Below are 12,289 nucleotides of genomic sequence, written 5' to 3' on the forward strand. Positions count from 1 at the left end.
TACTAATAGTTTGTATAGTATTTCTGCATTCATGTTTACAGATGAGATTGGCCTATGATTTTCTTTTATTGTCCAATATGGGTAACAGTGTTATACTAGCCTCATAAAAAAGTTGGGTAGCTCTCTTTCTGTATTCTCTGCAAGAGTTTATATAAGACAGGAATAACCTGTTTCTTGAAAGATTGCTAAATCTCTTCTGTGAAATATCTGAGTCTAGTGCCTATAATAGATGGCAATTTTTAACAACCAATTTAATTTTTTGGATAGTATAGGGTGAATCACGTTTTCAATTTCTTCTTCAGACAACTTGATAATTCATGTTTTTCTGAAAATATTTGTATGTCATTTGTTTTTAAATTAATTGTCATAACATTTTCATGTATTTTTTTAAGATTTAAAAGAAATCTATTCTTTATCTGTACTTATGAACTTTTTTCCATTCCTAATATTCATGCGTGTCTACTCTCTTTTTTCCTTAAGCAGGCTTTTAAAGCTTTTTCTATTTACTACTCTTTTAAGAGAACTAAGTTCTGATTTTACAGTTTAACTCTGTTTTAAAATTCTTTGATGATTCTGTTTCTCTAATTTCTACCTTTGCCGTTGTTTCCATCCTCCAGCTTTCTTTGTTCTTTTTCTGATTTCATAGGTTGACTGCTTCTTGTTTTATAATAAATGCATTTAAAATGATAAATTTTCACTTAAGTACTAGACACACTATTCTCCAGGTTTCGATGGGTAGTGTTCTAAAGATAAATTTTCAAAAATTTAATAATTTCCTTAAACATTATCCTACTTTGTGTTGTCTGTTTACAGTGCTTTTAACTCCACTTGCTTTTTCTATTGTTATTCTTTGCTCCTTTTGTTGGATTAGTATGTTTTTCTTAATTCTCATGGTTTGCTTTAAAAGTTACTCAAATTTTTAACACTATGTTAGCTTCACTTTTCTCTAACAAGTTCTAAGGTTAATTATTAACTCAATTCTCTTCCTAAATCAACAAAAACATTTATAATTTTTTGCTTCATGCTGAAACACCCTGCCGTCAACTTCCAAAATATTGTTATCTAGAATTTTAATTCCGTTTTTTAAACACATCCCTGAAAATTATTAGGTTTTTTCACACTCAATACTTAATTTAGTTTAACAATATGTTTTCCAAATGGATTTGTGCACCATTGCATTTCTCTCCTTCCTCCTTGAATCAGTTTTATGGCTGATGCATATTCTATAGTTTCTTCACAAATGTCAGTGAGGAGTAAATTCTTGTTTTTTCATCTTTAAATATGTATTGAATTATCTTCCTTGTAGAATGATAATTCATTATGCATAGCATTCTAGGTTCAGAGTTCTTTACTTTAGGTATGGAAAAGATATTTTCCCGCTCCCTTTTGGCATTTATTTTCGCTGATGAGAGCTCTGCTACCAACCTGATTGCCACTTATTTGTAGGTAATATGTCATTTTTTTAAAAAGTAGACTTTACTTTTTAGAGTAGTTTTAGGTTTACAGAAAAATTGAACAGAAGGTACAGCGATTTCCCCCCTTCCTCCGCACGTGCAGAGTCTCCTCCATTATCAACAGTCCCCACCAGAACTATGCGGAGTAACGAGTGAATCTCCTCTTTGCCCTACACCACTCTCCCTTTTCAACTTCCCAATTTTCACTCTGTTCCATTGTTATGAATTTGGTGTGCTTCCTTCCTGAACTCTCTGTCTGTCTATCTGTCCACACACACACACTATGCAACAGTGCATCTGGATCATAATACAAATGTATATATACATTCATATACATGCGATTGTATATGGTCAGTTTTATGTGTCAACTTGGCTGGGCTAGAATCTCCAGCTATTCAATCAAACACTCAGCTAGGTGTTGTTGTGAAGGCGTTTTGTAGATATGATTCAAGTCCATAACCAGTTGACTTTAAGGAAGAGAGACTGTCCTAGATACGCTGGGTGGGCCTGATTCAATTATTTGAAAGGTCTTAAGAGCAGAGCTGAGTCTTCTCTGAAGAAGCAATTCTGCTGGGGAACAGCAGCTTCAGTTTGTGCCTGACAGTTCTAGACAGCTCCCTTCCTGATGGCCTGCCCTGTGATTATCAGACTTGCCTAGCCAGCCCTGATAATTGCACAAGCCAAGACTTTGCAATAAATCTCTTAATATATACTTCCTACTGGTTCTGTTACTCTGGTTGAGCCATGACTGACATATATATTTCTGAAACTTGCTTCTTCACTAACAATATGTCTTAGAGATGGCATTACACTTGTCTCTCAGTATCTTCAGAGGGATTAGTTCCAGGACTCTCTGCAGATATGAAAATCTGCAGATGCTCAAATCCCTTACATAAAACGGCGTAGTAATTTGCATATAACCTATGCACATCTCCTGTATACTTTAAATCATCTCCAGATTACTCATAATACCTAATACAATGCAAATGCTATGTAAATAGTTGTTATACTGTATTGTTCAGGGAATAATAACAAGGAAAAAAAGTTTGCAGCCATCAGAGGGCTTTGGATTCGTGGTTGGTTGAATCCACGGATGCGGAACCCCAGATACAGAGGGCTGACTGTATATTTAATTGCTGAATACTGTCACCTAATATGGATAAACTATATCTCATCTAATCATCCTGTTATTGGTGGATATTTCAGTTGTTTAGATTCAGATTTATTTTCCTTTGTTACTTTAAAAATTTGCTCTATTGACTTCTTGCACCCAGTATTGCTGTAATAAAATCTATCAATTAGATTCTTGTTCCTTGGCAGATAATTATTTTTCTTCTCTGAAGGCTTTTAAAATATTATTCTTCTCCTTTAATGTTTCATGAGAACATAGCTATGGTTGTTTTTCATCCTGCTCAATTTTCAATAGTCCCTTTGGGGTGGGAGGAAGGGGATCAATCCATCTGGTATCCATCTTCTCTGAGCTTAGAAACCTGCAGAGCATCCAGCTTTCACAGTAATCCTTTCTTATGTGTTTTTGCTGTGGCTTTTTCCTCAGCCAGTTAAGTCTGCTTTCTGTCTCTGAGGGGCTCCTCAAAAGTTTTTGTTCACCAATGATATTCTCTCTTGCTTTCCAGCACTGTCATTGATTTTAATTATTTTTACTGTCATTTCTAGGGATTTGGGATAAGAGGAGAGGTGTAAAAGTGTTCGTAATCTTGATTTTATCGCTGCACTGCATTATCATTAAATATTTGGGAGGATTTAAATTAATTGTCAATAACTTTGGAAAAAACTACCTTTCTTTTAAATAACAATAATAATAATAATTTGAGAATTCAAATAAATGACTTGATTAATAATCTGGAAATTTTATATTACCCTATTCTTTTTTTGTTAACCAAACCTAACAGAAGTTCATACATAATGCCATTAAATTTGCTCAAAGTTACAGAGGAAAGAACATCTGATATCTTGTTATTATGGACAATGTAATAAAAGGAAGCTTTAAAGAAATGATTAAAAATTTATGGGACCAGAGGCTGAAAGAAAAGCCAAGGAAGGGTAAGGTGTGTGTTTACACACTTTTATTGGGATGCCTAAGAGAAACACAATTTATGGAGAGGCGATTAAGAATGCAAAATCACCTTCAGAGAGAATAGAGTGTAAAATTTCAAAGCATTTATCGATAAATGAAATCTAGTTTGGAGATTGTGAGAATGGCAAGCACATTTCTGCTGTGATTTCCACTGATAATAGAACCTGTATTCAAAGACTGTGCACATCTACTGGGCTTAACTTCTTGAAAGAAGACAAGTGATTGCGTTTTCTTAGGTCACAGGAGCCCTAATTCAAATGTCTGTTTCTACAATAAGGGTAAAAGTAATTCTTTGGCTGATTTTTCTTAAGTGTCGATCAATTCTTGGCCCAAGATTTAGTTAGCTCTGGGTTCCTGTTGATGCTCTGCATGTTTTTCCTATCAACCACTTTTATTTGTGGAATCCACTTCTCTCCCTCCCTCTCATTGTCTCTTCTGTGCTTGCTTTTTGTTTTAGATTAAGACTGATCTTTCTACTGTACATGTTCACTCTGATTATCTATGATTTATGATTATATGACTTACTTGATTTGCTAGTCACTTGGCTTGGCTCTAACTGAAGCTTAAAATATGTGAACTTGGTATTATTGGTCTAACAGCATAGTAAAGAAAAATAAAAATCTTAGATTGTTCATCCATGTCATTTTAATCCCTTAAGATTGTTTCTGGACATCTGGAATAAGTGTCCAAAACAAGGTCATCAATGATGTCTCAGAGGATACATCATAAGTATGTGTAATTCTATCTCTTTCTGTGCTGATTCTCTACAAATATTAAATGTATATTTGGGACGAAATATTATGGTCCAGTTTGGGAAAAAACCTTCCTTGTACAGACTACCACAGAGTTATTTTCTTTTTGTCTTCCACCCGTTATTAATATTAAAGCACACTTACAGAAGCAAGCCCCCAAATTACTGGATACCACATGAATATTATTCAACTTACTGGAGTGTAAGGCCTAGATTCAAACACTTCAATTGTACGCTAATAATATAACAAGAAAATAAATTCTCTGTTTTGTTTCCTGCATCCTGAAAGGTGAAATGCTTATATTTGTAACTCTTAGAACAGATTAATTTCCTGACTCTCTATAACACAAAAATCAATAAGAGCACATGTTGTATGATTCAAAAGCAATTTCCTTATTACACTAGAGATCATGTGTACTCATTTGCTACATAGAAGAGAAATCGTGACTGGGTAAGACTACTACATTTCTTAACTGTAATGTGTTTTTATACTAAGGCGAAATATACTTCTGTAGATAACCTTCAGTTTTCCTCAAATTGATCACATTCTACATCAACTTACTCTTTTTTTCACACTCTTTGCTCTATTCTGCAGCATAGTATTGAGGATTCAAGTCATTTGTGGTTGAATCTCTGAAAATTGGCTATTTTTCAGCCATAAAATACACATTAAGTGTTTTTTATCAAAGATTTCAAGGGACTGTACCACACTATCAATATACAATTGAAGTGTTTGAATCCTGTTGTAACAATGCATTTGAACCCAAATGTGGGCGCTAAAAAAGGATAATCTTCAAGATGTTAACTCAGTGCTGTGTCTCTTGTAAGGCGGTATTTCAAACAGAAAGATCCATTTGTTCTTTTCCCTTCCAGAATGAGTGAAGGAAAGATTTCTCAAAGACTCTAGCATATATATTACTGAAGAAACAATTAACTTTGTGTCAATTTAATGTTGCTTATTCTTTTAACACGGTTGTATTATGTGTGCATTGTAAACCTTAGTGCAAACATTTTCAATTTTTTCTCTAACTTTGCTTTTGAATAAATCACAATACCAATTTATTACTTTACCATGAGAAATATAACAAGCAGGCCAGGTTTTCTTTTATGGATTAACATTCCTCCTATATCGTAAAGTTATGTGGGAAGTCATAATTGTACATTTTAAAAGATTTTAATGCAGTGGTTCTTCATGTTTTGGGTTGTGAATATCTATCTAATAAAAGCCACGTGACCTCTCCTCAGGCAAAATGTATCTATGTGCATATGTTTAAGGTTTTGCCTTGTTTTCAGGAGTTCATGGACCCCTCTGGAGTTCATCCTTAGCTTAGTGGTTTGGTGGACAGGAGAGCAGAGTAGACTCTCTGATACCTATTCTGCCAGGACTGCAAATGGAAGAGCTATGTGATTTACGTCCTTTTTTTTTCTTTAAATTTTCACTGTGTGGAATTTGCACGTGCAGTACTAATTGTAATAAGCCAGGGTCTATGAACGTTAAAATAAAACTAAAAAACATCAGGCCAGAAATTTTGCTTAGTTACATCCCCGACAATGTAGCCTAGGACAAGAAGACAGGAAGTTATGTTTTGTTGTTGTTTTTATCTCATTTATCAGCTTTATTTTTTTAATTAATTAATTTATTTTCATTGAGGTAACATTGGTTTATAACAGTATATAAATTTCAGGTGTACATCATTATAGTTCGATTTCTGTGTAGATTACATCATGTTCACCACCCAAAGACTAATTACCATCTATCACCACACACGTGCCTAATCATCCCTTTCACACTCCTCCCTCCCCCCTTCCCCTCTGGTATCCACCAATCTAATCTCTGTCTCTATGTGACTGTTTGTTGTTGTTGTTGTTGTTGTTGTTGTTTTTGTCTTCTATTTATGAGTGAGATCATACAGTATTTGACTTTCTCCCTCTGATTTATTTTGCTTAGCATAATACCCTCAAGGTCTATCCATGTTGTCACAAATGGCAAGATATCATCTTTCTTATGGTTGAGTATTATTCCATCGTGTATGTATATCACATCTGCTTTATCCCTTCATCCCTTGATGGACACTTATGTTGTTTCCAAGTCTTGGCTGTTGTGAACAATCCCGCAATGAACACAGGGGGGCATATATCTTTATGCATAGACAGGAAGTTATGTTTGTGTCATTTGCACCAACAAATCTAGCCCTTTACAATCTGTCATTTGGAGGTAATGTTGTGCACTGGTTAGGGCCATGAGCTCTATAGTCAGATGCCTGTGTTTGCATCCCAGCTCAGCAACATCTTAGGTGTGTAAAGTTGGGCAAGTTAAATGGGGATAATTAGAGCACCTGCCTCTCAGGAGTTTAGGATAGAGCTGGCACTTTGTATGAACTCCCTAAATGCTTAATAAACAACAAAATAAGACGCTACTATTTATAATATTTAGAACGATTGTTTTGGTTATGGGAAGCTTTTCTGATCTCTATTTTTGTGCCAGGTCAGTGAAATAGAGTCATCTAGAAAGAGTTTCTTAGACTTTCTGCCTGGTCCCGACTAAATCTCTTCCTCCAGCACGGTCCGTGGGAAGGATGAGGTGGAGTGGGGTGAGATAGGGACAGATGGGTCCCAACATAAAGCCATGCTGTGGCAACTTCCAAGAACATGAATAATCTGCAATGCTTTCCAAGCCTGCAGATTGAAATTGTGAAGCATTCTGCATTCCTTTCTGCAATTTGTAGTCTGAATTTGAGGTCATTAGATAGAGTTCTTGGTTTTGACTCTTTGGAGAACTTAAGTCTACCAAATAAACAAAAGATGTAGCAATAGCATCACTAAAGCTATTATGAGGAAGAGATTTCAGCACTCTAACTTTAATTTTAGAAATTAGATATTTAGAAATAAATGACAGTACATTTTACACAAATAAATTTAAATTATTAAAATTTTAAAAACTTTCCACAGTGGAGCTCTAGAAGTGACAACATTCAGGCACTAATTTTTAATGAGTAATATAAACAACATATGGTAGCATTTACAAAAATGTGTAAGTAAATGATCCAAATTAAATTCATTAGACATGCATATTTCTGTTATGTACTTGCATAGGTGTTTCCTTACTCAATAGGGTCAATTGTTCTTTGGCGACATACCATGTAGCAGATGGAAAACATTCACTACTATTTTCTATACTTGTCAAAAATGTTTTGTAATCATTACTCTAAGTATATATACACATTGTACTAAGTCACAGTAAATAAAATATTCATAATAAAGTGAACCATTGGTGTTAAATGAAAAATAAGTTAGACTTTGAAGTGAAAATAAATATGAATTGGATGTTGAGCAGAGAATCAGTTTTGAATTAAAAGCCATACAGAAATTAAATGATAGGAATTTGATTTTGCTTTCTCGAATCTTTACATAACATTTCTACATATTTTTTACATCTAAAAAGCATAGGCTCTATTCTGTACTTCATAAGTCACCTCTGAGACCTGGTAACAATTTGTCATCAACACAAACTTGTTAACTAACCAATAAAGAATATTCTGAAGTGCTTGGTCTGATTTTATCATTGTAACTAAGTCAGCTAAGACCTCCATTTTTCACAGTTATATTCAATATGAAATAATCTTTGTCATAGTTTCAGGACTTTAAAAAAATCTATGGATTACTATCGATGTTTTTAACACCAGAACTAAAGAATTTTGGAGCTTACTAGCTAAGCAGTTATCTGGTCAATTTCCTTTATTTTACACAAAACTGAGGAAGTTACAAAAAGAAGAATTTAAATGATTTATTCCTGCTGACTGGGATCCATTATTCCTACTTTCTCCTCTCAATTCTTTTCTCCTCTTTATTTTTAGCAAAGGAAGTTCTACAACTCTGGTAACTTTACTTTGGTTTGTTTGTATATGTGACTAATAGAGTATGCTTCTTGGTTTGCTAACTGTACTTGGTTTGCTAGCAAAATTCTTTTGGCTGTGCAGAGTCTATAACCTATCAAGAGTCTATAACCTATTACACTCTCAGTGGCCATCAGAGAAATAGTTCTCATTACCCTGACAGCTGTCTTCTTATAACTTTTACAGCACTATCTGCTGATTAATTGACTTGAAAATTGGAACTCTCTTGGGTAAAAATGAAAGAAACTTTTTAAAAAGTACTTTTAAAAAATAATTGAGTAAATGTATACAGCGGACTCTTACAAAACAACTTAGCTGTTGTTTAGGAAGTTCTGGGGTAGAGCTGGCCTTCATGAACATCCGGAAACAAGCCTTGAATGCCATCAAGACCCTCCCCATGGCTCATCTTTATTGGCTTCTGCTTTGGCTTCTTTACTTTGAATGCAAATGAATTTTTCCCCAAAAGTCTACTAGCAGATCTGAGTTTGAATCTTAATAGTTTCCCAATTCCAGTTCCAAAACTTCAGAAAAAGAACACTGATTGGCTCAGCCTGGGTCATATGCCAGCTTATAGACCAATCAACTGAGGCCGGGCAATGATTTACCACAGTAACAATATCTTGGCTCAGGTGGCCACTTTTAGTCCAATCAACTGTACCCAGGAAGTGGGGTCATAGTGCTTCCCATCATAACCATGAGTTTCAGGAAAAGAGTAGTTCCTAGAAAAGTGATGACAGACAAACAATTGCCACAGAGGACACCATGTGAACAAACTTGAGATTTGTTCCCCAGGTTCTTAAATCACTATTCCAGTCTCTCCTTTCCCCAGCCACACAGGAATAGGTCAAAAGTTTTAAAGCAATCTAAAGAACGTGTGTTAAGATTTTACCCACACATCTTTATACTGGTACCAAGATTTTTTAGAGCTCTACTTGTGCAATAGATGATACATATGAAAGATCGTATGTAACACTAATATAAATTAAGAAGCACAAAAATAAACCCCTGTGAATCCATGACCTAAGCTGAGGAAATAGCACATTACCACCACTACTGAAGTTCCTAGTGTGCACACTCTGTAACACCACTCCATCTCGTTTAGTATGTTAAATAAATATTAATATATTTCCCCTTTGGGGCAGGAAGACAATAGAAGGAAATAAAGAATATAGGCTCTGGATTAGAATTCTACCTTTTCCACTTACTACATGTTTGAGACTAGGCAAGTTATTTCATTTCCCTGTGCCTCTCTCTATTTCTTCATCTGTAAAATGGGATTAAATTGTTCCCATCTCATAGAGTTGTCTGAGGATTATATGAGAAAATGCAACATTCTTTATAATAGTGAAAACCTGGAACCTGGAAACAATCTAATATAAATAATCATTAACAAGGGATGAGTTAAACAAATTGGTAGACTCAAATAATTGACTACTGTGCAGCAATTAATATCATATAAATATATATTTCCCAAACAGAAGGCAGACTTCCTCCTACAACATATGTGGCCATTTTTCCTCATCCCTCTAGTTTGCAGAGGTGAAGCCAGAGCTCAGTCTGGACTTAGAGGCTGAGACAAGGAGCATCCATGCTTACTTGTGTCATAATGGAGTAGAAAAGTTGTTACTGAGTTTTGACTTTCTCCCGTGGAGGAAAGATGGGCCAAGACATGGAGTTGGGGGTCTGGAAAAGAGAGGATGCAGAGAAGCTTTGAAATGAATAGTCATGGCAGAGTCAAGTGTTGAAACCAAGCATGAAGAAGTTAAAAAATCTTCCCTAGAGCAAAACAACTTTGAGATAAGCTTTGCTAACTGCAGCTGTGCATACTCAGCATAATCAACCGTTCAAAACTAACCAGGTCTTTCTGTCCCTCCTTAGTACATGAGTGAGCTGTCTTTCCCAGGAAGTCAAGGTCCAGACATCAAGATTCAGCCTCACAAGGCCAAACATAGGCTGGTGGGAAGGTGCTACATGGTCCCCTTCCCCTACCAAAAACCCCAGCACATGCTCTCTCTCACCTACCTAAAAACCCAGGTAAAAGCCTCTACCTTTTTCCCTTTGAGGAGGTGGATCTGAGTTCTAACTCCCATCTCCTCATCTGGCTGCCTTTCAATAATAAACTGCTTTCCTTGCCACAAGCCTAACGTTTCAGTTATTGGCCCTACTGTGCAGCAAGTAAAAGAACCTGTGTTTGGGCTCAATAACAATTTGGCAAGCCAGCCAGGAGGTTCTTTGCCTGTGGCACCACGGTCCTGGGCTGACTGAGATTTCCTGGGAAGCAGTCCTGCAGCTGCCTAGGTGATTTGCCCTAGGGACTGTCCCTGGTACTTTCCCTCTGACCTGGTACCACTGGCCCTAGGTGCATTTTTCTTGTGGAAAGGAAACAGGCTCTAGATTTGTTTGCTTGTTTGCTTGTTTTGTTTCTGTTTTGGAATGGATGTGTTTTTGGTGAGTTTCCTCATTAAAACTGACCAAGTCCTATTTTTCTTTCCTTTATTTGCCTCTGTTTCAGGAGTTTTGTTCCAGGTTACTGGAGTTTGTTCAGAGGCCTCCGATTTTGTTGAAAGGACTAGGGATCTCGCTGAGAGAGAAAACGCTAGGCTCCACTTGCTTTGGTTGAATTGCCTCGTTAAAACTGACTGAGTCTTATTTTTCCTTTTGTTTGTTTGCCTCTGCTTCAGGGGTTTTGTTCCAAGTTACTGGAGTTTGTTTGGCGGGGCTCCACTTTGTTGAAAGGACTAGAGATCTCACTCAGAGAGGAACTCTGAGCCCCATTTGTTTTGATATGTGTGTGTGTGTGTGCATATATGAATGTGCAGTTTGCCTCTGTTTCAGGGGTTTTATTGGAGTTTGTTTAGGGGGATCCCTGGTAGTTTGTTGAAAGGACTAACTCTTGGCTCCATCTCTTTTGATACTTGTGTGGATATGTGTGAGTGTGTGTAATGTTTGTGTGTGGGGGTGGTGCCATAATGGGAAACTCGGATTTGATTCCCAGTGGCAGCCCTCTGGGTTATGTATTACAAAATTGGAATGTTTTCAGTTATAAACCTGTGAAAAAGAATGAAACTATCAAATTTGAGGTGTCAGCTTCCTCTCATGGTCTTACAGATGCTAATGAAAACAAGTTAACAAAAGAATAAAAAGAAGCAGAGAAAAAATAAAGGGACTCTTCTCAACAATGTGGAAATTTTTTAAAGGATTTTTTTAAAAAATGAAGGTAAATAAGACAGTGGCGTAAATAAGACAAATTTTAAAAGGAGGAGGGAAACAAAGAGGAATAAGAAAAGGGAAGAGTCACAGGACTCATCTCAGTAGGATGAAAATCCTTAGCTAGTTATTTAAAAGAAAAATGGGATAAATAGAATGGATATGAATGAGGTTAAAACAAAGGTTTTAATAAACACTGTCTGAGGTTGGGTTGGCTAAAAGAGACTCTTTACTGGACCCCCAACAGTAAAGGACTTCAGAGAGACCCACTCTATTCACCCCAGTTTGGAAAAAAAAAATTTTAAGCCAGAAGGCAGAAATCACAATGAGAAACCTGACCAACAATTGTTTGGGGCAACAGTTAGGCTGCTAAGGTTGATAAAATTATAAAGACTAAAATGTTTGAGCTAATATTACATGGAGAGGTCATGTCAACTTTGCCTGAATGTTTTTTTTGGGAGGAATGGATGTTATGTCTGGCTGGGAATGCTTCCCCTCCACATCAAGACTTAATGATGGAGTCCTAATGAAAGCTATGATTAGAGGTATAAAAGTGGATAAAATTTTGTAAAAAATATTTAAATTGGCTTTTTGTAAAATGATGACATCTCTTTTGCCTGATTGTATTATAGATTATGTTGTGGGGATAAACATTGTGTCTCACTGGGGAATGTTTCCCCTGCCTGATATTGTAAGAATATATAAATCCACCCTTCAGGCAATGTTAATTAAATATGCTAAAGGAAATATCACTTTAAAATGGCCAAAATGGAATGGATGTTAGCTCATGGTGAATCTTCCACAGCAAAAAAAAAAAAAAAAAAAAGAAAAAGAAAATGGCCAAAATGGGACAATTTCAGTTTACCTAAACTGATGTATTTGCATATGC

This window comes from Diceros bicornis, chromosome 36 (assembly GCF_020826845.1).
Source record: "Diceros bicornis minor isolate mBicDic1 chromosome 36, mDicBic1.mat.cur, whole genome shotgun sequence".
In the NCBI taxonomy this organism is placed as follows: Eukaryota; Metazoa; Chordata; class Mammalia; order Perissodactyla; family Rhinocerotidae; genus Diceros; species Diceros bicornis.